Source organism: Mixophyes fleayi, chromosome 1 (assembly GCF_038048845.1).
Source record: "Mixophyes fleayi isolate aMixFle1 chromosome 1, aMixFle1.hap1, whole genome shotgun sequence".
NCBI classification, from domain to species: Eukaryota; Metazoa; Chordata; class Amphibia; order Anura; family Limnodynastidae; genus Mixophyes; species Mixophyes fleayi.
Window position 1 is genome coordinate 341,900,548 of NC_134402.1, and position 26,178 is coordinate 341,926,725.

Genomic DNA, 26,178 nt, shown 5'->3' on the forward strand with positions numbered 1-26,178 from the left:
TTTACTTAACTTTGGGTTTTCATTATAAACACTTAATCCATTGCCTAACTCCTGAGGACGAAGTGATGTCAGTCCAGGCATGATCTTGAGGAGACTTGATGGGGGGACCACCCACATTGTTTTTATCTACTCAGAATATTCTGGGACTGCATCGTTACATTTAATTGCCCAATACAAGATTCATATCCATATAATTGTGAAGAAACCGGGTTTTCTAGCTCAATTCTACCCACTTCACACTGGTTGGCCACCCATGAGTGCCTTACTATGCCAGGGAAGCCTACCCAGTACCTGCTAGGGTTCTTTACAACAGTACATTTATTGTAATAAAAACAATACTAAATTCTGCCCAAATTAGGCTTGTCTCCTCAGCAAGATTTACAAAATGTGCCTTGAGATGCACAAAGGGTGGAAGGAGAGGAGACTCTAGCTGAAGGTGAATTTGACAGGTATACAAATGTGCATGATTGTATGGAATACTTGAATCAGACTTTTACTGCAAGACCTGACATACATGACATCCCCTTAGGAAATGTAAATGACGAAGTTGCTACAAAAGCTGAACCCCTTGGCCCACTTCACTTAGCCCAAGTAGCTGAACTCGTGAGACTGAGAAGGGCATGTGAGTTGGCAGAGGGTAAATTAGTTAATATATACACTGACTTTAGGTATGCCTTTGAAACAATGCATGATAATGGGACTCTATGGCGTCTTAGGAACTTTATGATAGCGGCAGGTTCACCAGTAGCAAACTCACATCACATAAAAGGACCTCTGACTGTGATACAGCTACCTAAAGAAGTAGCCATCATCAAGTACAATGCACACATATATGACAGGACCCTATATCATTTGATAATGACAGAGTGGATGAGGCTGCTAAGAGATAAGCAGGCTCACTCATCAAAACAAATGTGACCAAATTAATGACTTTTGAAGCTCTCAGAAATTGACAGAAATGCAAGATTTCTATCCACTACAGGAAAAGAATATCTGGAAGTCGAAGGGATGTGGTCGAGAGTCCTCTGTACTCTGGACAAGGCAGGCTACTAGCTTCCAAAAGCATATCTTCCGAGCTTAGCAGAGGCGACACATGGTCTGACGCACCTGGGTAAGGAGGATATGTGCAAATTGTTAGGCGCATAATGGTGTGCACTGGGTTTCTCTTCACAGGCTAGTAAGAAGGCAATGACTTATCTTGCTTGTCTGAGAAAGAGCAAAGGAAGAGAGATACCAACAGAGCCATCCCACATTTCTCCTACAGATGGACCTTTCCGAGTCGTGCAAATTACCACTCTGCAGGAATCTCAAGTATGTATCAGTAGGTGAAGATACCAGATTTATCTGACCTTATGCTACCCACTTCACGCTGGCTGGCCACCCACGGATGCCTTTCTATGCCAGGGAACTCTACCCAGTATCTTCTAGGATTCGTATAGTCACTCAGGCAAATGCAGTTAGAAAGTAAAGCAATACATTTATTGTAACAAAAACAATCACTAGATTATTATATACACACAGTAAATAAATTCCAGGCAGGTTTACCTCATCATCTGTCCCTTACCCCACTAGCTTAAGGAGTTACAGTCACCCTGCTGTCCTGGCTTGAAGTCCCATGGATCTCCAGAGTTTGCATCTTCCAGGAATCAATCCACAGAATGAACAACCTTCCCCCCTTGGAGTTGCTCCCTATATCCGGGGTCAAATTTCCACAGTGCTTTCCCCTCCCAGGGCAAACTCCTTGCTCTCTCCCGCTTAAACATTGGTGCATGCTGAATCGGGGTTGGAAGGGGAGTAAAGATGAGCTGTGCTTTCACAGAATCTCCCTCTGCTGGGTTGCAGACAAAATGTCTGGACTAGTCCTGTGGAGGACAATGGATACTAATTGGCCTTCCCCACCTCCAAAGATAGGATAACAGTCAGCTCCTCCTGAAATTAGCCCCTTACACTACTTTGTGATGTCACAGGGTCCCCAGCTGTTCCAAGCTTCCTCCAGAGAATGGAGGGGGGGAGAATTAATGCACCTCCAGCCCCCTCACCTGTATCCTGCACACTACCTGATCCTTACCCATAACCCACCTGGCTTCAATTTGAGAACAATGCATAACAGCATCACTGAATTAACAACAAATACATTTTTACAATGGGTACCATAGAATGAAGAAGTCTCATGTACATTTTGATATGCTTCCCATCCAACCTGATGGAGTTGCTAAAAAAGAGGAAAGCTCAAAACTGCTCAAAGATAGGTGCGCCAAACTTGTGGCATCATATTCAAAAAGACTTGATGCTGTAATTCCTGCCAAAGGTCCATCAACAAAGTATTGAGCAAAGGCTGTGAATACTTATGTACATGTGATTTCTTAGTTTTTTATTTTTAATAAATTTGCAAATTTGTATTGTGTGTAGAATTTTGAGGGAAAAAATGAATTTATTCCATTTTGGAATAAGGCTGTAACATAACAAAATGTGGAAAAAGTGAAGCGATGTGAATACTTTCCGGATGCAGTGTATGTAAGCATGGCTACAATGTCCACTTATCCACATGTAATTAGACACTGCAGTTGTACTCTGTTGAGATGGGGAACAAAAATAGGGCTATAAAAAGTACACGTTATATTTTACATTTTTTGAGGAACCAGAGACTGGCTGGTTAAGGTGTTATCAAACTCGTTTCGTCACACATATATGATTAATGATAATTAGTTTTTCCTTGTACAGGAAACGCTATGCATTGAGGTTTATGCCTTTCAAAAATTGGGACTAAAAATGTCATTAACCCATGCTGTCACACAAACACTAACATCGGCATTTAGCCTAACAGAGCTTTCGATATTTTTGATCGCTCATGCATTTTGTCTCACAATTATTGGAGTAGTTTTATTTAACTGGGTTAAGGAAGATAATCTGTTTTAATCACTTAAAGTAGACTCTTTAGAGTGAAGGTCTAATGGATCTGCCCTGCACATTAACACTCGTTAAGGCATCTCTCCAAACCATATGTGGCAGATTTATTTGGCAAGGGAAGAAGCCACGCCTAAAATGATCTTGTTTAGCTAAACCCACTATGTCAAGGGGATTTGGTCTCCCATTGTTTGAATGTTATTATCAGGTGGAAAACCTCAGTGATATTATTTCTTGGAAAACTGCCCCTGGACTGAAGCGGTGGGTATATCTTGAAAACGCACTAACCCCTCAACACAATTTGCCATATTTTCCATGGCTCCCTAGAAATCAAAGCCCAGCCTTGGTTTACTCTCATCCCACTTTGCAACTCACATTGGACATATGGAACAAACTCCTCTGTACCAATAATCTCACAACATTTCCCTCACCGCTCACACCGTTATGCCACCTCCCGGCATTTCCGTTAGGAAATAACTCCTCGGCAGGAATCACTCAGTTCAATCATATCTTGGAGAAATTTGCTCCACAAACTTTTCCAGTTTTGCATGAGAGAATGGGACTCCCTTCTTCCTTGTATTTTTTCCTATATTCAACTACGTAGATTTATCCACCACAGAGCAGGACAACCAAACTAAGAAGGACCACGGCTTTCGAGGGGATTTGTATTTATAGAGTGGGTTTCCCCAGAATGGTCTCCCTCATATACCACTCCATTTTAGCACCCCATGAAGTGCCTTTGAGTCGTTTGAGTTAGCTTGTGAAACGGACATCCAATGCACTCTTGACCAGGAGGAATGGTCCCGGCTCAGACGGCGGATCTCTACTGTGTCCATAAATACTTCAATAATGGAGAACACATACAAAACATACACAAGGTGCTACTTGGTACCCAGCAAGCTACACAAAATTTACCCTGGTACATCACATCTTTGCTGGAGGGCTTGTGGAGGCATGGGAACTTTCTTTTACATATGGTGGCAATGCCCCTTGATAAACAACCTCTGGCTCCAAGTATCTGTGCTTCTCACCCACATCCTCAATTTTGACTTCACTCTTGACCCTATGGTCATGTTACTCTGCTCCTCAATCAAAACCCTCTCTAAACATAGCGATATATTGGTTCAACATGTTTTTGCTGCCACCCGCATGCAGATAGCAAGAGATTGGCAATCCTCCCGCCCGCCTAACTTCCAGGCGATCATTTCTCTGGTTTGGTATATAGCATCTATGGAGTATCTAACAAGAATTTGAAACCGAGTAACTAAATTCCACAAGTTTTGGGACCCTTGGTATGCCTACCACCAGACCCCACTTCCGGGCACCCAGTAAATTCCTTATCTCACACCTTTGTACTCGATGCCGAATGAGGGCGGTGCAGATCTCGCCACTCTTCTGCCTGATTTTTACCTCTTCACTTCTCTTTCTTTTCTTTTTTTTACCTCCATTGCGTGGACCCAGCTTCCCCCTTTCTCTTTCGTTTTTCCCTCTGAGACCCTTCCTCCCCTACCCCCCTTCTTTTTCTTTTTCTCCCCTTCCTTTCTCTTCCCAAATAATGGAAAATACCGACAACTTGTATCGTTCTGAGGAATCCCTTAGTGAACCTATAGGGTACCTTGGTTTAATTGCAACGTCTACTAGCTGGAACATGCAAGTTACAAATTTTGATTATTGATATCTTTATCTCTTCTGCCTGGACTCTTATAGTTGCATACTTGATCGGTTGATACGCCGTTACTGTATGTATGTAAACTCCAAGTGCAATGTATAATTAATCCCTTTTTCATTTTTATTGTTGTAGGGGAAATAAAAAAAAGACTAAAAAAAAACAAACAAACTTAATTTTAAATTTCAGTGCATTAAAATAAAAATAGCACAGAGAAGAAAATGTCAGTGTAGGACTTGTTATTCAGTAACATGAGAAAATTGGCCATGGTCTGCATACATTTGCAAGCCTTTATATAGTAACATAACTAGAATACTATAAATCAGTAATAATACTACTAATAATAATAAATGCTGATAATGTCATTGTTCTAGTACACCACTCATTTAGCCGAGCCAGGAGATTATGAAAATGAGGGTACGTCACTGATAGTCTGCTGCTAAGCGTTGTGGACTTCCCATACTTTATATTATCCTGCAGTACTAGGAACCAGGAAAGTGGGTGTGGGCCCAGCAGAAAGCAAACAAGAAGTCTTCTGCAACTATCAGCAAACTAAGAAGTGCAACCATGTAAATGCACACGACCATGTATGTCTCATAAATGACTTCTTGTGTCTGTGTAACATAGCAATATGCACTGTAGTATATGTTTGTTCTGACCTATGTGGTGGGGGTTATTTATTATAGGTTGTAGAAACACTTAACTAAAGATGAACTGCTCTGTACTTGGTGAAAACATGTTCTGGCATACTAACGAGACCTTACCCACCCTCTTCCCTCAGTATCTGCTGACTTATTTCACAATCGTGTAGGAGCAATTATCAGTGCTTTTGTTGGCTGTGTACAATGACGGTATTGTGTTTATAGCTGCTTCCTCTGAAAACATCAGTCTCACTGCATAATCATCCTTTTTAGTCAGTGTGTTTTGTAAGCAGACATGTCGGTAAGAGCATGCTCGGATCTGTGCCAACAAACTCAAGATGATTACAGTCTTCTCTGTAACCTGCCACATGTTATACCTCTCTGTGCCTCCAGTTCTTTAAAAAATCAACATATAAATTGATGAATATTCTATCCACTTGTGCTCCCCATTCTATTAGTGCAGTGTATGTAATCCTTTAATATGTCTGTATTAATATAACACTTAAGGGTATTCTAATAAACCAATATTGCATGTTTGTTCTGTAATAAATGGTCAGTTAAAAAAATTACATTTTCTCATGTCTTAGTTTTAAGGTTCAGCTTTTGTCTATTATACCACTTTCATACTGCCGCCCCGGCAATATCCCGGGTTGTTAACCTGGGATATTGCCGGGGCACAGGGCAGTATAGATAACAAGATTCCCGGGTCGGGCGGGTTCATACTGCACCTGCCCGACCCGGGTTTTAGAAAAAAAAAAGTGTTAAAAAAGATTTTAATTAAAAAAAAGTACATAAGAAATGTTTACTTTACTTATTTTCAGCCAGCGGTGTCTCCGGTGCGTTCCCGGCTGTCAGGGGGACCTCTGGGTACTAAAATGACGTAATTTCTAGTCCATTAGAAATGACGTCATTTTAGTACCCAGAGGTCCCCCTGACAGCCGGCAACGCACCGGAGACACCGCTGGCTGAAAATAAGTAAAGTAAACATTTCTTATGCATTTTTTATTAATTAAAATCTTTTTTTTTTTACTTCACAATTTTTTTTTTTTTACAGTATGAATGGTGAGACCCGGGAATTACATGGGTTGCACCATTCATACTGCAGGCGAGTGGGGTCCAACACGGGAATTACCCCTCGCAAAATCCCGGGTCTAAGTCCCGGGATTTTAGACCCGAGATTTTGTGGTTGGACTATTCATACTGCACCAAGACCCGGGTTTTTCAGCGTGCCTCTGCAAAAACCCGGGTTTTTGGTGCAGTATGAATGGGGTATAAGAATGTATTTTGATCATTGTAAATATTTCTGTGCAAAAAAATCTTGTTACATGGGAAGAAATTGTGATGTGATATTTCTCTAAAACACATTTTCTTACATTTAAGATAGTATACTGGTGGGACTGCATCCTAGAAACATGAACCCTGCTCTCTGCTGCTTGAGGCCTATATGTGGTATCTGGTGTCAATATGTTACGAATAAGCAACTAACAGAAATGATAATGTATCCACATAATCAGGGCTGGACTGGGACTAAAAATCAGCCCTGGCATTTGAAGCATACAGACCCACCTCTGTTGGTGCCGCTGTGCAGCGGCGCCAAGGGCGTGGCCACATTATGTTGGAGGCGTGGTCAACATGGGGCATTGATACAGACATTATAATAAAACATTACATTTATCAGGCCCTCCCCATCCACATCACGCCACCCCCCACCCCAGAAACACATTACAACACCCTAGTCCACTGTACTTATCTAAGCTTCTGACATCCTTCAGGGTGGGAACTTCCTGTAGAGTGAGCAGGGAAGCTCTGAGTCTCACAAGATTAATTAAGATTAATTAATCTCATGAGATTTAGAGCTCCTCGGCTTGCTCTGCAGGCTGTGTCCTGTCTGGGAACAACTATCAGATTCCTCCTGCTAACCAGAGCTGGATTAAGGCTCAGGGGGCCCTAGGCACTTAAGACAGGGGGGCTCCTATATGTAATATGGTTATTAGACACATTTTCAACAAATACACAGGCAATACTGTGAGCACTACTGTTAGATGCACACAGTTCTGCCTTCACAAGCAGTACAATGTGAAGCAGGACATACCTCACAACTGTCCTTGCAGTCAGACCAAATCCTGACTAAGCGGGACAGTCACCCACCAAATTCAGGACAGTTGTCCTGCTCTCTCCTACCTGACTTGTGGCTGCTGGTGTCTTTAGATCAGTTGCTTGTCTGGATCCAGGAATATTGGGGGCCCTATTTGGGAAAAAAATGGGTACATGAAATTTAGGAAACTCCAACCAGCACCGCTGTTAAATCAATATAGCACCTACGTTTTAAAATTAGGCCTCACTACAGCCCCAACATCAAAATAATAGTATTCCCATTTAATAAATAAACCTATTTCCCTCCCTGCAAACAGCCCCAGCAATAAAGTAATAATATTTACATTTCATAAATTTAATAAAGAGACCTCATTCTCCCCAAAGTCACCCCCACATTCAATAGCCCCCAAACCACTCCATCTTAAATTAATAGTCCCCACTATTACATTGTCCCACCATTACCCGAAAACAAAATAGCACCCATTAATTAGCCACCATCTACCTCACACACACTACATTGACACATTACTGATCGCACTGCGCCATCCATGCTACTTTTACCCCCTTCATCACATTCTGCCATGAAGCTTTTGCCCCTCTTCATCCTCCTGTGCCTTTTATCCCCCCCCTTTCTTCATCACCCTGTCCCTTTTACCCCCCCCCTTTCTTCATCCCCCTGTGCTTTTTATGCCCCCCTTCTTCACCCCCTGTGCCTTTATGCCCTCCTTCTTCATCCCCCCGTGCCTTTAATGCCCACCCTTCACCCCCCTGTGCCTTTTATGCCCCCCCTTCTTCATCCTCTTGTGCCTTTTATGCCCCCTATATTCATCTCCCTGTGCCTTTTATGCACCCCCCCTTCTTCATCCCCCTGTGCCTTTTATGTCCCCCCTTTTTCATTCCCCTGTGCCTTTTATCTCCCCCTCCTTCTTCATTCCCCTGTGCCTCTCTTCATTTCTCCACTCTTTTACTTACCTCTGTATTTCTTTTCTTCTCTTTTCACTTTTCTTTCTTCCGGGCGCCGCTCCTCACTTAATGTGAGGCAAACAGAGGGGGGTAGGGACGCCGGCGCTGCGATCATGTAAGTATTTGTATACTCGCATGATCGCGGCTCCAGAGCCCCCTGCTTCGCAAATAGAAAAATAAAAAAAGGTTTAAAAAAAAAGTTAAGAAAAAAAAAATTGAGTGAGGGCGGGTGACTGCGGCGCCATAATCATGTGAGTATACAAATAATCACATGATCGTGGCGCAGGGTACCGGACCGTCCCACACAGCCATCGGCCCTTCTGGCAAATGCCAGAAGGGCCAGATGGCCAGTCTGGCCCTGCACATAATACTATTCTACATCAGGTAGCTCTGAAAGAGATACTAACCTTATTATATTTTTCTTTGTGTTTTGTGCAGGAAAGTAAACATGTTTGTCTATTTTTATGTACTATCATTGGGTAAACACATTTCTATTCTGCCTCACAGCACTGGAGTCATGAGTGATCCTCAGAGGTTTGTTCTGCTCCGCTCTTAAGCATATAAATCCATGTAAGAAAATGTATAAATTGTCAAAGGGGTAAATACTTTTTATTGTCATGTTTTACATTGTGTATATGTTCCTGTAGTGACACAAGCGTACGCATGCATTTCTGTCTACCTCTGGGTTTGGTACATCCAGTGAAGGGGTGTTTTATCTGCTGATATGGTCCTCTGTACAGCAGTACCTTTATTTCTGTCATGGCTCTCCTGTTGGTTGTGATAACAGACAGTATTAATCCACACAATAATCCATTAAGTTCTGATAGTAAAGTACCATCAGCCCTAAACCCTCCTCTCCGCAGTCTGGTACGTTTTCAGAACTCCAAAACTTCTGACAGTCTTCCCAGTTTTCTACACTCTGATTCCTCAAGCTTAAAGCAAAGCTCACATGCACTGAGCACATATGGCTGCCTCTAAAATCTTCCAATTGGCAAACATGGTGGAAGTTAGTACTGATAGCAAGTCTCACTCACATCATCAAAGACGTCCTTTAATAAAGGGATGTTAACAGGCCTGATTTTTATGTTTTTGTTATCCTTGGCCAAGATTTCTGTACATATCCCCATCCTCCATGGTCAGAGTCACAAATGTATAGTTATTAGGTAATATTAAGAATAAAATCATGAGAGCCTAGCTAAAAGAATGAATCAGTGTTGTGGGCTCAATTCAACCAGCAGTCTTTTATATTGAAACACGAGTCATTTTGAGCTACAATGCACATTGTCTGTTCAACCACCAGTGAGCATCATGTGAACTCTCCACCCTGCAGTCTTTTCTATAGTTTTCTCAACTGTCATAGAAATAATTCAGATACAATTCTAGGTTTAGACAAATCCAATATCCAAGTATAACTTGTGAACTCTGTGTGCCATTAACATGACATCTAAGGCTCACATAACAAAGACTTATTGCGTATCTTATTCTAGAGCAAAGAACAATATTTATTATATGTCTGTCTATTTCCAAGTGGTCTTAAATATCATTGTCTAGTACAACATCACATAGGAATGTGCAAATATTTACTTATCTCTCTAAAATCTGAGTTGCAGAATCATAGTAATACAAATCTAATAATAATAAGTAATCCATACAAAAAGTTACAATACAGACGGTGACAATATAATAATTCTTACATACAATACATGATAAATACTTTAAAGTCTTGTCTCTGTATCACTTTTGTGTAACATATATAATTTTAATTTCACTTTAATTGTAAATAACATTTTTATTAATTAAATTGCTCTCTAAGTTAATCATCAGTAGAATATATATGTATTATATGAATAAATAATTTAGTCCCATTGCATGATCAATTATTTTTATATGGTATATTCAGAATGTAGAAACAATTATGTGCAGAGTACCACCCCTTCATGTCTTCTACTCCAGGCCGGGCCTTTACCAATGCTGTGCCACATAGCCAAAAAGAAAAAACAAAACAGGTTTACTGTAGGTTTACCATTGCCACCTAATTGGTAAGACCTTTAAGTTTGCTGATTTAAAATTGTTATGGAGGAGGGGGGACTGAGAGGGAGGATCAACAAAAAGCTGCGATCTCTATGATTGCAACTTCTGATTGGTCCTCCAGCTCAAAAACCCTTCTGCATCATCACACAGCCCTAGATTTCAGAGTAGAACAACTGAGCCCTGAGAAAAATGGCTGCATGAAGCAGTGTAAGGTCGTAACATAGCTTTAAGGGTGTCTCCAGAGGGATATGGGTTTTCATCCATTTATTACTATTTTTCTCTATAGAATGCATTTAAAATATATAACTATTTATCCCGATATGACAGTCCTGGAAAAAAAGTAAAATATGTAGAAGATGTAAAATAAAGTCAAAATGTAAGAAGTCCAGTCATCAATATATACATTTTTTCTAAAATACAGTATACTATTGAATATTATTCTGGGTTGTTCCCAAAATTATGTGATTATCACTTTCTTCATTTGTTTTAAATCTGATGTACAAATGGGCTTATTTATCCATGGAGTTAACAACTCCTATATGATGATTGACACTCTGTGAACTTGTCCGATATGTGTATATATATATATATACTTTTTCTCAGTACATTCATTGTCCAACAATCATAATTCTTATGTAATAAATACTATGCATATCACCTTGTCTTATAAAGTTTTTTAAAAGTCTTTTGTGATACGTATAAGAAATATCTTTTCGTGATATATATAATAATGTATTCGTACAACATCATGTATTATTATGCTGCTAATTGGATTTTATTGTCAGTATAGTAACTCCTTTGCATAATTAATTGCTGTGAACATCATGAGTTGTTTCTCATATGATGTGTTTTACCTTTTGAATTATTCAAACAGTTAATATGTACATTTTTACGATCATCTTATTATGAATGACACGCACTTGTTGCGAGCCGCAGCGGTGCCCAGCCGACGCGACCCACTCACCTGCGTCCCGGCCGTCGCTATGGCGACCAGGACGTTACTTCCGGCCCTGACCCGGCCGTTGCCGGGGCAACGAGTAGACGCTTCAGCGCTGCGTCCCGGCAATGAGAGGAAGCCGGGCGCAGCACTCACCATGTTCTCTAGCCTGTGGGCTAATTAATGCAACCTATTAATTATGCTGGGGGCTGTGTCTAATTCAGAGCTATGCTCTGATTGGTGGCCACTGGTATTTAGGGCAATGAGGTCTGCTGCCTCATTGCCGGTTATAGCTTCTGTGCTCCAGTCTGCTGACCTGCTTGTTCCTGTTCCTGTATCCTGATACTGCTATTGATTTCCCGTGTATGACCCTTGGCTTTGAATTGGACTTCGCTTGTGTTTCCTGTGACCCTGAACTCCGGCCTGTTTACCGTTTCTGTTACCCGCCTGTGACCCCTGACCTCAGCTTGTTTACCGATACTGTTGTTTGCTGCCGGCCCTTCACCTCTGCATGGACCTCACTCCGCTTGCCTGGGTTCTCCCCAGCCAGTACACACTTCACGACCCTCTGTCAGTCTGCGGCCCAGTCTGTCCCCACCATCAGGGGCTCCAGTGAACACCTGATTGGCAGAGTAGATTCCGGGTTGTGTTGTGCCGGCTGGAGGGGTTCCTAACATTATAACCGGCCTACACACTGAGACGAGGTTGCGATGGATGGAAGCGGACCCACACCGTCTTCAGCACAAGCCTTAGCAGCCCATGTTGAGTCCTTGTATCAGATGATCCAGGGATTGGCTGAGCATCTGTCTGTTCAAGAGGAAGCCGCAAAAACTTCTCAACCCATTCCAAGTTCCTCCTGTGAACCTAAGATGAACTTGCTGGATCGCTTCTCTGGAAATAGATCTCTGTTCCGGAATTTCAGGGAAAGCTGCAAGCTCTATTTCCGGTTGAGACCCCGTTCCTCCGGGTCAGAGCATCAAAGAGTCGGGATCATCATTTCTCTCCTACAAGGTGACCCCCAGTCCTGGGCCTTTTCTTTGCCACAGACCAGTCCTGCCATGCAGTCCGTAGACTCTTTTTTTGAGGCATTGGGTCTACTCTATGATGACCCGGATCGACTTGCCTCCGTGGAAGCTCATCTACGGGCCTTGAAACAAGGCCGGCGGTCGGCAGAAGAATACTGCGCGGAATTCCGTAGATGGTCACCTGATAGTGGATGGAACGATCCCGCCTTACGTAGTCAGTTCCGTTTCGGCCTATCAGAACAGATCAAAGATTCTTTGGTGCAATACCCGTCTCCTAGCTCTCTGGAGGATCTGATGCACCTCTCCATTAAAATTGACAGGAGGTATAAAGAGCGGAAAACTGAAAAGGAGACATCTTCACCTCCATCCGCTTTCGTTCCTGTTTCCACGTATGGTGAGGAACCGATGCAGTTAGGAGCATGTCGCTTTTCCCCTGAGGAAAGAGACAGGAGACGATCACAAGGCCTATGTCTGTATTGTGGCACAAGAGGCCATTTCTCCCGTTCCTGCCCAAATAAGCCGGGAAACTAGCATGCCTAGGGAACGAGGGGAAAGTTCACCTGGGTCTGCAAATTGTCTCCCCGAAAAATGCTGTATTGATTCCTGCGCAGCTCACGTTCAATACCCGTTCCATGGACCTGGCAGCCTTCATTGACAGTGGAGTTGCGGGCAACTTCCTTGACATCGGGTTCGCCCGCGCTGCTGAAATTCCAATGGTAAGACTCAAGTCTGCTGTTACTGTCTGTGGTTTAGATGGAGCTCCATTACCCGGTGGCAAGATTTCCTGGGAGACCCCGCCACTACAGGAATATCTGAGCCCTCCATTCAGAATCAATAACCTTCCTCCTTATTGATTGCTCATCGGTACCCTTGATTCTGGGTCATCCATGGCTTTCCCGGCATAACCCTGTAGTGGACTGGATAAAAGGAGAAATTGTCCACTGGAGTTCTTATTGTGAACAGTCCTGTTCGTCACTACCGCTGCGGGTGATCCAGTCTATTCCGGAGCAACTTCCCTCACAATACCACGACTTCTGGGACGTGTTTTCTAAGAGAGCGGCGGATACCCTACCACCTCACCGTGACTTCGACTGCGCTATCAAGCGCATACCTGGTTCCAAGTTGCCGAAGGGACGTCTGTATTCCCTCTCAGCTCCCGAGTCCAAGTCCATGCAGGAGTATATTGAGGAGAGTTTGGAAAAGGGCTTCATCAGGCCATCCAAATCTCCAGTAGGAGCTGGTTGTTTTTTTGTATCTAAAAAAGACGGAGGGCTAAGGCCCTGTATTGACTACAGAGGATTTAACCTCATCACAGTTAAAAACACCTATCCACTTCCTCTCATCTCTGTATTGTTCGATCAACTAAGGGGTGCAACAGTCTTCACCAAAATTGATCTCCGGGGTGCATATAACCTCATACGTATTTGAGCAGGTGATGAGTGGAAGACGGCATTCAATACGCTCTCTGGCCACTATGAATATTTGGTCATGCCGTTTGGTCTGAGTAACGCTCCTGCGGTATTTCAGGATCTAATTAACGAAGTACTACGTGAGTTTCTGGGACATTTCGTGGTGGTTTACTTGGACGACATCCTTATATATTCGGACTCATTGTCAGTACACCAGGGTCATGTCAGACAAGTTTTACAAAAGTTGAGAAAACATCAGCTCTTTGCTAAAATCGAAAAATGTGAGTTTAAGGTTCAGAAGGTATCCTTTCTTGGTTATATCATCTCCTCAAAGGGATTCTCTATGGACCCAACCAAGGTCCAAGCAATCCTAGACTGGGTACAACCGAATAACCTCAAGGCGGTCCAGAGGTTCCTGGGATTCGCCAATTATTACAGGAGGTTTATTGGCGGCTTTGCGGATATTGTGGCTCCCATCGTCACCTTGACCCGTAAAGGAGGTGATCCAGCTGTTTGGTCACAACAGGCAAGAATTGCATTCGAAACTTTGAAGAAAGCTTTTGTGTCTGCTTAGGTCCTCAGACACCCGGATCCTAAGGTACCGTTTATTCTTGAGGTAGATGCCTCTGATGTCGGTGCTGGAGCCATCTTGTCACAAAAAGACCCTCAGACCCACCGCTTACATCCATGTGCCTTTTTTTCCCGTCAGTTTTCCTCAGCAGAAACTAACTATGACGTGTGAATCCGAGAATTGCTGGCAATTAAATGGGCCTTTGAAGAATGGCGACACTGGTTGGAAGGCGCTGCACACCAGATCTCCATTATAATGGATCATAAGAATCTGCAATATTTACAGTCAGCCAAATGTCTGAACCCCCGACAGGCTCGTTGGTTGCTGCTCTTCACTCGGTTTAACTTTATTATCACCTATCGTCCTGGTTCTAAAAATGTTCAAGCGGACGCTCTGTCCAGAAGTTTCCTGGCACATCATGCTCCGGTCACTAGCCCAGAACCTATTGTTCCTGTGTCTATAATCCATGCCGGATTAACTCAAGATTTGAGCTGTACCTTACAAAGGTTCCAGAGGTTGGCTCCTGATAATACTCCAGTAGGTTGCTTGTTTGTCCCAGTACATCTTAGGAAGGCAGTCCTTGCGGAAGCACACAATAATCAGACCGCTGGACATCCTGGAGTCTTCAAAACGTTGGAAATCCTTTCACGTACGGTATGGTGGCCATCTATGTCTGCTGACGTCAAGGATTACGTCCGGTCTTGTGAAATCTGTGCCAAAAACAAAATTCCCAGGACTCGTCCAGTAGGCCAGTTGGTTCCTTTGGCCATTCCTGCAAAACCATGGACGCACTTGTCCATGGACTTTATAGTGGATCTGCCTATCTCTACAGGACACAATACTGTCTGGGTCGTGGTAGATCGGTTTAGGAAGATGTCTCATTTCATTCCACTAACCAGACTCCCTTCTGTTTGAGATTTGGCCGTCTTATTTATTCACCACATTTTCCGACTCCATGGATTTCCTACTGACATCGTTTCTGATCGGGGGTCTCAGTTCATAGCATTGTTTTGGAGATCCTTCTGTACCCTTCTCGGAATCAAGGTCAGTTTGTCATCCGCATATCACCCTCAATCAAATGGGCAAACTGAGAGGGTTAACCAGTCCTTGGAGAAGTTTTTACGTTGCTACACATCAGAGTTCCATGACAACTGGTCCTCTTTGTTACCCTGGGCAGAATTTGCCTACAACAATTCCTGTCACTCATCCACCAAAACCTCTCCGTTTTTTTGTAATTATGGTTTTCACCCCAGGTCTAACTCTTTATACTCACTCAAGTCCGTTGGTACCCAGGAGATCCGCTCCACTGCCAGGGATATCAGAGTTGTCTGGAAGAAGGTCCAATCATCATTAAGACAAGCCTCATTTGTGGCAAAGAAAAAAATCGGACCGCCATCGTACCATCTGCTCCTTCAAGGTAGGCCAGAAAGTTTGGTTGTCTACAAAAAATATCAGGCTTAGACAGCCTTGTTAAAAGTTAGGCTCTAAGTTCATTGGACCATTCTCCATTATCAAGAAGGTTAATTCCGTAGCATTCAGGTTAAAAATTCCTGTTTCGTTAAGGATCCCCAACACATTTCCTTGTTCATTGTTGAAGCCTGTACTGTATCCGAACCAATCTCCAAGTGTGCCTGGGAGAGATTCGAATGGACCACGGAGATATGTGGTCCAAAAGATCCTGGATTCCAAAAGAGTGCAAGGGCAGGTGCACTTCCTGGTACAGTGGAGGAACCGCGGCTTAGAAGAGCGGTCTTGGGTTCCGCGGAGACAACTCCATTCCCCTAAACAATTGAAGGAGTTTTTCAAGAGATTCCCAAGCAAACCTGGATGTTGGGGTCCCTCAACCCCTCCTCAAGGAGGGGTACTGTTACGAGCCGCGGCGGTGCCCAGCCGCCGCGACCCACTCACCTGCGTCCCGGCCGTCGCTATGGCGACCGGGACGTCACTTCCGGCCCTGACCCGGCCGTTGCCAGGGCAACGAGTAGATGCTTCAGCGCTGCGTCCCGGCAATGAGAGGAAGCCGGGCGCAGCGCTCACCATATTCTCTAACCTGTGGGCTAATTAATGCAACCTATTAATTATGCTGGGGGCTGTGTCTAATTCAGAGCTAGGCTCTGATTGGTGGCCACTGGTATTTAGGGCAATGAGGTCTGCTGCCTCATTGCCGGTTATAGCTTCTGTGCTCCAGTCTGCTGACCTGCTTGTTCCTGTTCCTGTATCCTGATACTGCTATTGATTTCCCGTGTATGACCCTTGGCTTTGGATTGGACTTCGCTTGTGTTTCCTGTGACCCTGAACTCCGGCCTGTTTACCGTTTCTGTTACCCGCCTGTGACCCCTGACCTCAGCTTGTTTACCGATACTGTTGTTTGCTGTCGGCCCTTGACCTCTGCGTGGACCTCACTCCGCTTGCCTGGGTTCTCCCCAGCCAGTACACACTTCACGACCCTCTGTCAGTCTGCGGCCCAGTCTGTCCCCACCATCAGGGGCTCCAGTGAACACCTGATTGGCAGAGTAGATTCCGGGTTGTGTTGTGCCGGCTGGAGGGGTTCCTAACAGCACTATTGTGAGAGTAAATATTTTACATTCTCACAGGTTATGAAATCTCTCAGCTTAGATAGAATTATAAATATAATATTGTGTTTTGAATATATTAACACATTAAATTCTCTTACCGGTCTGACAATGAAGATTAACCCGTGTTATGATAACTTTTTATAGTGTTTCATTATGTTTATTAATTCATCGTTTAAACATTTGATTACTGATATATTTTAATTGATGAAGTGACAGCATATTTTAAACGGATATTTTCTGATTTACCTACTTTGATAATGTGATCGGAAGTAACTATAAAAAATCTAATCAGGATTGTTTAGCTCATTACCTTGAAAAAGATCCTACCATTCGGATCGAAACACGTCGCTGATTTTTAAACCTACCAAAAGAAACTTACCTTTGCGGGGACGTCCTTGGCTGTTTTACATCCTGCAGTCCGCTCACCTCGCCGGCTGTCATCTGGACTCTGCTGAAACTCCGATCAGGACATCCACGATTGTTTGATGTAACAGTGTCTTTTCTATACGCTGACTACCATCTACTTTCTGGTAGGAACATGTATGTTTTTAAATAATAAATACCATTACTACTTCAGAGATGTCCCTTTTCTCTTCTTCTATGTAACCATTTGTGGAGATGTTTGACAAATCCACCCATTATTTTTGAAGTGCTATCATTAAAGAATATATGGTGTAAGTAGTACCCCATGCGGGAAATCTCCAACAACATATGAAGATACAGAATTTTACATGGTGGAATGTTCATTTATTTAATTACATTTCTTGGTGAAGGTTGATTTCGGTTTTTAACCATTTGCCAGACATTTGTGCATTACTGTATGATATTTTGATATCATTTAATATCATACAGAATTACGCTATTTGTTGTTATTCTTTTTTTTCCATCTATATGTACACCAATATTGGAGAGGAGAATAGCAAAGAGCAAAGATATATCGCTACATCATTCAATATAAGTATTCGTTTATTTTATATTTGCTATAGTGCTGTTAGTTTTTTGGGGGATCTCAGCACAGAAAGGACTGATTCATAATAACATTTATGATCTTACATTTGGGAAATCCTTGAATATGTAAGGAGATATAATGAGGTGTAGGTTTGCAGATAGCTTTATAGGTCGAAGCTAGAATTTTAGAGCTATTGAGAAAATGGAAGAAATGTGAACAAGTATGGCTGCAAAATTCCTAACATATTAATTTGGAGCTAGTCTATTCAGCAGGAGGCCACAAAGGAGTGTGCTGTTATTTTAGTCTAGCATAGATATAATTAAAGACTGTGCAAATGTTTTTTAGTTGCATTAAATGTGAGAAAGACATGAACAGAACAGATGTCTTTACGGGGAAGACAACAGGCAAAGCAGGAATGAGCTGTGAACAAGAAGATAGATTTGTTGAGCTGGAGAAATTGAAATGTTACCTACAGTATTGTGATGTTAGGTAGGGGAATAGATGTAGGAAGAAAAAGAGTACTGTGTGTTTACTTTAAAGCAGTGAGAGGACACAAAAGAGGATTCAGCAGCAAGGCAGTCAGGAGCAGGATGCCAAAGAGAAGAGAGATCAGGAGCTGAGAAACTTAACTGTTTTCAGCACATGGATGATACTGAAAGGCAAAGGATTGAAGAAACTGACTGTGACAATATATACTAATGGAGAAAAGAATGGTAAATATATACATAATACATACCATATTTTACATACAAATGCATTAAAGATAGATACATTAAATTAGGTCTGTATCCTTTACTTCTTAAACACCAACAACAACCAGCTATGGAGCAATTGATACTTAAATTAACGGTATAACAATTGTAGGTGATGGTGGGGAAGGTGTGTGTGGTTACTGTAAGACAGCAGTTTTATCAGCTGCCAATATTAAAGACGTTATTAGCAACTGACATTTCTGTGCAGTCATTGTAGAACTCTTACGACAGTCAGCTATTAGAAACCATGACTGATCTTCAAATAGAGAATTGGCAACTCTCCAGGGCCGGATTTACCGCTACGCAACCTAGGCACCTGCCTAGGGCCTAGCGGCTCTCGGGGGCCCAGCTGGGGGGCAAACACCCCCCCCCCCAACGCGACTTGTGGGGGGGAGGGGGTGCCGCGAGTCGGGGGAGGGGGGGTCGGATGCCGTGAGTCGGGGGAGGGGCCACACAGGGCTAGTGTGGTGGCTGGTCTCCTCCCTCCTCTGTGTGGCCTGCTCTGTGTCACATGGGATGTGCACCACATGACAGGTGCCGTCCCATGTGTGAAGGGGATGAAGACTCCATAGCTCCTAGATGGAAAAAGGTAAGTTGGGGGAGGGGTGAGGTAGTATATTAATTGTGTATTATGTGTGTGTGAGGGGCCACTGTCTGTTAATTATGTGTGTGTGACGGGCCACTGCGTGCGTGTATTATGTGTGTGTGTGTGTGTGTGTGGGGCCACTGCGTGCGTGTATTATGTGTGTGTGTGAGGGGCCACTGCGTGCGTGTATTGTGTGTGTATGTGAGGGGTCACTGCGTGCGTGTATTGTGTGTGTGTGTGTGTGAGGGGCCACTCTCTGTGTTTATTATGTGTGTGTGAGGGGCCACTGCGTGCGTGTATTATTTGTGTATGTGAGGGGTCACTGCGTGCGTGTATTGTGTGTGTGTGTGTGAGGGGCCAATGTGTGCGTGTATTGTGTGTGTGAGGGGCCACTGTGCGTGTATTGTGTGTGTGAGGGGCCACTGTGTCCATGTATTATGTGTGTGTGTGTGAGGGGCCACTGCATGCGTGTATTATGTGTGTGTGTGAGGGGCCACTATGTGTGTGTATTATGTGCATGTGAGGGGCCACTGTATCCGTGTATTATGTGTGTGTGAGGAGCCACTGCGTGCGTGTATTATTTGTGTGTGAGGGGCCACTGTGTGTGTGTATTATGTGTGTGTGAGGGGCCACTGTGTGTGTGTATTATGTGTGTGAGGGGCCACTGTGTGTGTGTGTGTGAGGGGCCACTTCGTGTATGTATTATGTGTGTGTGTGAGGGGCCACTGTGTGTGTGTATTATGTGTGTGTGAGGGGCCACTGTGTGTGTGTATTATGTGTGTGTGAGGGGCCACTGTGTGTGTGTATTATGTGTGTGTGAGGGGCCACTGTGTGCGTGTATTACGTGTGTGTGAGGGGCCACTGTATCCGTGTATTATGTGTGTGTGTGTGTGAGGGGAAACTGCGTGCATGTATTATGTGTGTGTGACGGGCCACTGTGTGTGTGTTAAACCGATATCTTGCCTAGGGCCCCATGAGGTATAAATCCGGCTCTGCAACTCTCAAGCGTTCATGATTCACCAAACAAGTTTTGTGTATTATGTTATACCTGTTGTATAATTTATCTAATGTTGTACCCTTTCTTAGGTCTGTCAATGCTAAGTAATAAACACCAAAAATATAAAGAAAGGGGCGTCTTTAGAGAGATATATTGAACGTACTTAATTGGATTTCTGACTGAATTTCACCATACATATTAACAGAACCTGCTTCCTATCTTGGTTCTGGAAAAGACTCACAGTGCAGCCTCGGCTCTCCGTTGGTTATTGGCCAGCTGTGTAGCTGTGTGCCCAGTATTTTTCTTTCTTTTTGCTTATAAACTTTATCTAATACAAGGTTGAAAAATTGTACAGTGAGATTTAAACATGAGAAAATATAAAATCAATAAGAACATAACTAGGCATATCAATACAACTGGAGATATAGAAATATAAAGGGAAACTGTCAGAACCATAAATAATGCATTTCCAAAGGGTCGTCCGCCTGTGGCCAAGAAATAACAGCTGAACACCAATGGACATAGTGGGATTGTCAACCAGGTGTCACACCTGAGGATCTGTCTGTACCCAGGCTGGGTTGTGTCTCTGGAGCTGGACTGGTGACTATGTGGACAAAGCTGGGTGGCCTGATAATGTTCCTCTGCATGTAGTGAATGGACTGGTGTAGATGGTAATTATACTAGCAGAGGAGAGCAAACAGGAACTGGTTTGCTGGGCCGGACTGGAACCAGAATGCAAACTGCACTGTCAGAGCTGGATTAATAGCAAGGCTGAAGCAAGATAGATTGCAAACTGCTGGGAACCAGGTTGGCATCTGAAATACAACGTTGCACTGGCAACAGGTAAGGGCTCCAGGAAGTCCTTTTATAGTTGTTATTGATTCCTGATTGGAAACTTGAATGAGCTGGGCAGAAGCAGCACTCTGAGTTGCTGAGATGGATCAGGTGATTATATCAAAGATGGCAGCTCCCATGGACTGGTTTTGGAGGGAATCTGAACTGGAGGCTGTTATCACCTGATTGGCTAAGAGGAATCGTGACTGAATCCAAGATGGCCACACCCATACTTTGTGAGTCTGAAGGGATCTCTGTAGTGGAGACAGACTGGACAGCATTATTATTATTATTTTATTATTCATTTTTATTTATAGGGCGCCACTAGGTGTCCGTAGTGCCGTACAGGGATAAACAAGTACAATACAAGGTGGGACGGCATGGTACAGTAAACAATAAGCACAGTAACTCAGTAAGCTCAAAGCACAGCTAGAGAGAGGGGGGAGGGAAGACCAGCAAGCGCCGGAGCCCAAGAGGAAGGGCGCGGGTGACGGGGAGACCCCCAGAGGGGTGGGGGGGAAAGGTAGCCGGAGAGCAGAGTTAGAAGTGTAGGAAACAGGAGGAGAGGTCTGAAATCATCAGAGCGTGATGACCGCAGGGACAACTTGGAAAGGCAGCGAAAAGGTAAGTGACAGAGCCTGAGAGTCTGGTGTGTGACACCAGGGTTTTGTTTTTTTAAATGGAAGAGGAGGAGAAAGGAGGAGGAGAAGAGGAGGAGGAGGAATGGGGTAGCAGTGGAGGAGAGTGAGATGACCAATGAGTGGAAAGGAAGTTGAGCACAGAGGAGAGGATGGCCATATGATACCAAGATGTATTGTGAGGAGGCTCAAGCCATAAAGGGCAAGTGAATGTTGTTATGTGTCGTCTAGGGTTCCCAGATTTTTGTGAAAGAGTTTGCTGAATTGTTATCGATGGCGTTCATGTATTCCATACAGTATACATAGCAAATTCTCTTCAGAACAGTAGCACTATAGTTCCAGTCTGACACAAATTGGCAGGTGGCAGCTGAGATAAAGTGGCACATGAGTTTGATTTGATGTTTTGTAGCATCGGTAATCTTGGTCTCTAAGGACATTCCAGTAGCTCGATAATATGGGACAAGACAACCAGATGTTTAGGAAGCATCCATCAGAAGAATCTGGATTAATATAGCGTAACCTAACTGGAACATAGTACTAAAGTTACAGCAATTTGTAGTCATTTTCTTTGACCCTTTACACAAATGGAAGTGGAAGAGGTGTGTTCCAAAATTTCAGCCCATTCCTCTCTGTTGTCAGGCATCGTCCCCTCTGTTCTTCCGCTCGGTGGGGACGGATGCCCGTGAGAGCCGCTCGGGGCTCCCTGTTGCCTAGCAACAGGGATGCCGCACCCCCAGCTCCGTCGGGCGCATGCGCCCAGGTCCGTCCAATTGCTAGGCAACGGGACGCTATTATCGGCACTCTGTGTGCCTCATTCAGCCCTCCAATCACTGCCATTTCCTGCCCCTATTTAAACCTGGCTCTGGCGCAATTAGGGTGCCAGAGTAACAGGTTCCTGCCTCTAGCTATCCAGTTAGTGTTTTCCCTGTTGTGACCCGGCTTCCTTGACTATCCTCCTGTGTATCTGCTCTCCTGTTGTGACCCGGCTTGTCGACCATCCTGCTATCTGCGTGCCCCACTTTGTTCCTGCGACCTTGCCTTGTTTGACTACCCTCCTGGATTCTCCTTTGGTACCTTGCATCTCGATTGGCTTGACCCGGACCGTCTGACCCTTCTTTCACTACACCGGCAACTGGCTAATAGGACCGCGACCTGCGTGCCCTGTGCAGCGAAGTCCAAACCTCCTTGCGGGGGTCCCTGGCGAATACCAGGGGTACGTTAGACTCCGCACCTACTAGCTCAGTAGTGCTAATACCGGTTAGTGTTCTCCGCTATTCAGGCCTGACATCTGTCTAGTTGTCCTCCAATAACCGATTTTCAAGCATGTTCATGTAGCTCCCCAGGTAGGGACCTGGGGACAGAGCACTTTGGATACAATGTGAAGATTAAGCGGGCACCTGCCTCCAACAAAGCGATTCATATGCGGCAGGTGGTCTAGCCATTAAGCAAGGTCCTTGGGATGCATGAAAGTTTCTGATTTGCAGGAATTGATAAATATATTTATATGGGATATTGAAAGACCCTTGCAGATCTGTAAATTGGGTGAAAGAAGTCAAACTAGTTTAATCATTAAGAAATCTAACACTACCTGCTAGCCAGAGAGAGAATGGTTGAGAGAATGTAGAGAAAGGATTGGGCCAAGCAGCAAATGAAGTTTAGACACCAGCAGCAGCACCAGGTAGTCAAAACTACAAGAGAAGATAGGAGAGCACAGCACAAAGTTTGAGAATGGTCTTGCACCTTTAGAGGGCTATGTATGTTAAATGCGTAAAATAAATAAATGGCTACGCCTCCCCAGTGATGCTGAGAGGTGCCTCCCCACCGCTGAGAGGCAGCAAATACTTCCACCAAAACGGGGGGAGTGGGGGGGTTTGGCACCAGTGTCTTGCCTAGTTACCATTTTCATGTGATATTTTCCACATTTGCATATGCGCCTCTTAAGTTCTTTCTGCCTCCTCATGCATATCTAGTTTGCACCTTGAATTGCACACCTCATCTCGGCTGTACAACTAAGGCGTTAAAAGATGTACTTTGTGTCCCAATGTGCTATGTGCTTTTTGCACTTTTGAATAAAACACATTTTATTTTTAAATGCGTAAAATAAATAAACAGCACATAAAAAGGCAAATACCATACAAGGCAGCATGGTACAGACTGACACTGTCATGCTTCATTTCCATTTCCTTTCCTCTAACCTATAACAAATACCGCGCCGGTCAGAGGTTTGTTTGTACAGACCTGAAGTACTGCACAGTGTACTGTGGATGAGCAGAACAAAGATCTGCCGCTGGGGGGGGAGAGAAGGGGGGGTTGTGGGGAAAGAGAATTGGTGCCTATTCACAGAGTGCACTCGGTGATGTGATGAAATGTGATTGCAGGCAGTAGCTCGCACACTGTATAAAGTCCAGATCATAGATAGCTGGGCAGAGGATTGGAGGAGCTCGCTGGCACACATAAGCAAGGTACAGACACAATTAATTTGTCTTTGCAGATGACAGACTGGACCTCTAATCTGTGTGCACATGGCAATCATAAGAATAGAAGCCGTTTGTTTTAAACTAGAACACGTTACCTGTATGTTTTTTGTTTTTGTAACTGAAAGCAATAAATTATATTCATCCTTATCTAAATACAAACCTGTTTATCTATCACTTATTATTTATAATGTACACGTACTGATTAGTATGGCACCGGGGCCCTGCCTTTATGCCAAGATGTGCAGCAGTATTTTCGGGCAGAAAGTATTGGAAAGGGGTGGGATGCAGTGACGTTTTGGCAAAATAAACCCTTTCTATCACTAAGATTGTGAATAATACAATATAAACATTAGAAGCATCCTAGCCTCCAGTACAGTATATTCTACACATGGATTACAGTACTTGCATGAATATATATATATATGTGTGTGTGTGTATATATAATATGTATATGTGATATATATGTGATATTCTGATCACTGGCATTGTTTACAATGCACAAAGAGAGCGGTGTACTGTACACCATACACATGATTTATAATGTGACTGCTCATAAGAACATGATTATTGCACCATACGGAACAAAAATAGAGAAAATCTGTACTCTGGCTGGGAATGCTTGTCTCATGCTATCTGTTTTTTTATGTAAATCTAGCTAAAAGAAGACACACAATATTTGTTGTATACTTTGCAATGTATAAACAATTTAGCATGAAGCCTCAGTGTATTGCTAATATTTTCAATGCTCAATTCTCTTTCTTGTTCCTGAGAATTTAGAAATATTTGGAACTACAATGACTATATACAAACAACAGTATGTTAGCTACACAGTAGTAGCAGGTCTCTGATCTGCAAGCTCATGTAAGATGTTAATTAAAAAGTGAGTTTAGCAGTCGCAGTGTGAATCCAGTCCGTGCTAATGGTCATGCATATATTTTGTTGCTAAAATGTCATATTTACAGTTGTAGCTGCCAGAGGCAATGACCCAAGTTAGTAATTAGATACCCGATGGTTTGTTCCACACCCTCTTTTTACATAGTTTTCATTTAAAAATAGAAAAATGTACCAAACAGACATTCCTGCAGCTTCTTGCATGTTGCTCTCTAGGCCTATATAGTAAATACAGCCCTGTTCTATGTAAACGGCCAGGTGAGAAGCACCCTAGATAGTAGAAATAGTTATCAACCATATTCTAAAGGCTATGTTTAAATAAAATAATTGTACAGTTTTGATGATAATGTTCTTTTAGCATCACTTATTGCAATAATGTATCATTTTGTTTATGGGAAATCGAACTGCATTTAAAGAGGACATTATTTTATTTTTTATTTTACTATATAGTGCCATGTACATGAGCACCCATAAGAAATACATTTCATTGGGCTCACTATGCTCTGTGCAAGGTTTGCTTCTTCCAGCCAGTACAGCAGTGGAGCTGTGAAGTTATAGAGAAAGTGAGAATAGAAACAGAGTGGTCACTCCTGAGTCTTTCACATCAGTGATGGGCAGCACGCAGCCCACCATGCCTTCACCTCAGTCCCCCAGTTCCTGGATTATTGTCAGATTTGTTTGTTACAGCTTGTAACATTTGTTTAAAATGCCTGCTGATGTATTACAGATATGTTTCTCTTTCATTGATTAAATATATTGTTTTAATTTATTAATGAGATTAAGGGTAATCTGAGGCCCTTGAGTTTAGAGGGCTGCACCATGAGGCACCCAAAGGGTTTCAGGTTGCCCATCACAGTTCTACGTGTTCCAACTCCAGTGCTGGGTACATGTGGTGTATGCTTTCACAACAAAAACAGTTGTATGTATAGAACTTTACACTAAATATTACACAACCATATTGTATTGTACATGATGTAACTTTAAGTGGCCCATTGATGGAAGAAAATAATCTTATGGTCTCTATCAAAATAAATTTGCCAAGGCTGCTGAGTCTGGAGATACATATGGTATGGTAAAGGTTAACTGCTCAGGTTTTCTCAGTTTTAGGGAACCCAGCTAGGCAGTTAGTGCATGCACAGTGGAGCTGAAATCTCAAAATTGGGCTTTCAGTTCCAATAATAAAAGTAAATAAATTGTTATAATTTTTGTAGAAATATTAAAAATAAAATAAAATATT

The 26,178-nt window shown here is 43.2% G+C and overlaps 2 protein-coding genes across 3 annotated transcripts in view; one reads left to right on the forward strand and one right to left on the reverse strand.

Moving 5' to 3' along the window:
- ARVCF (ARVCF delta catenin family member) overlaps window positions 1-26,178 on the reverse strand; it is an 803,654-nt gene that overhangs the window by 95,595 nt on the left and 681,881 nt on the right. The gene's annotated exons all lie outside the window — the stretch shown is intronic.
- Window positions 1-26,178, forward strand: part of LOC142161243 (catechol O-methyltransferase-like) — a 71,705-nt gene that overhangs the window by 21,039 nt on the left and 24,488 nt on the right. Inside the window, exon 1 of one of the 2 annotated variants that reach the window (XM_075216717.1) lies at window positions 23,917-24,035. The exons of the other annotated variant lie outside the window; for it this stretch is intronic. The gene's annotated coding sequence lies outside the window, so the exon portion shown is untranslated. Of the gene's footprint in view, window positions 1-23,916; window positions 24,036-26,178 lie in introns of those variants that run through there. 2 annotated transcript variants of the gene reach the window in all.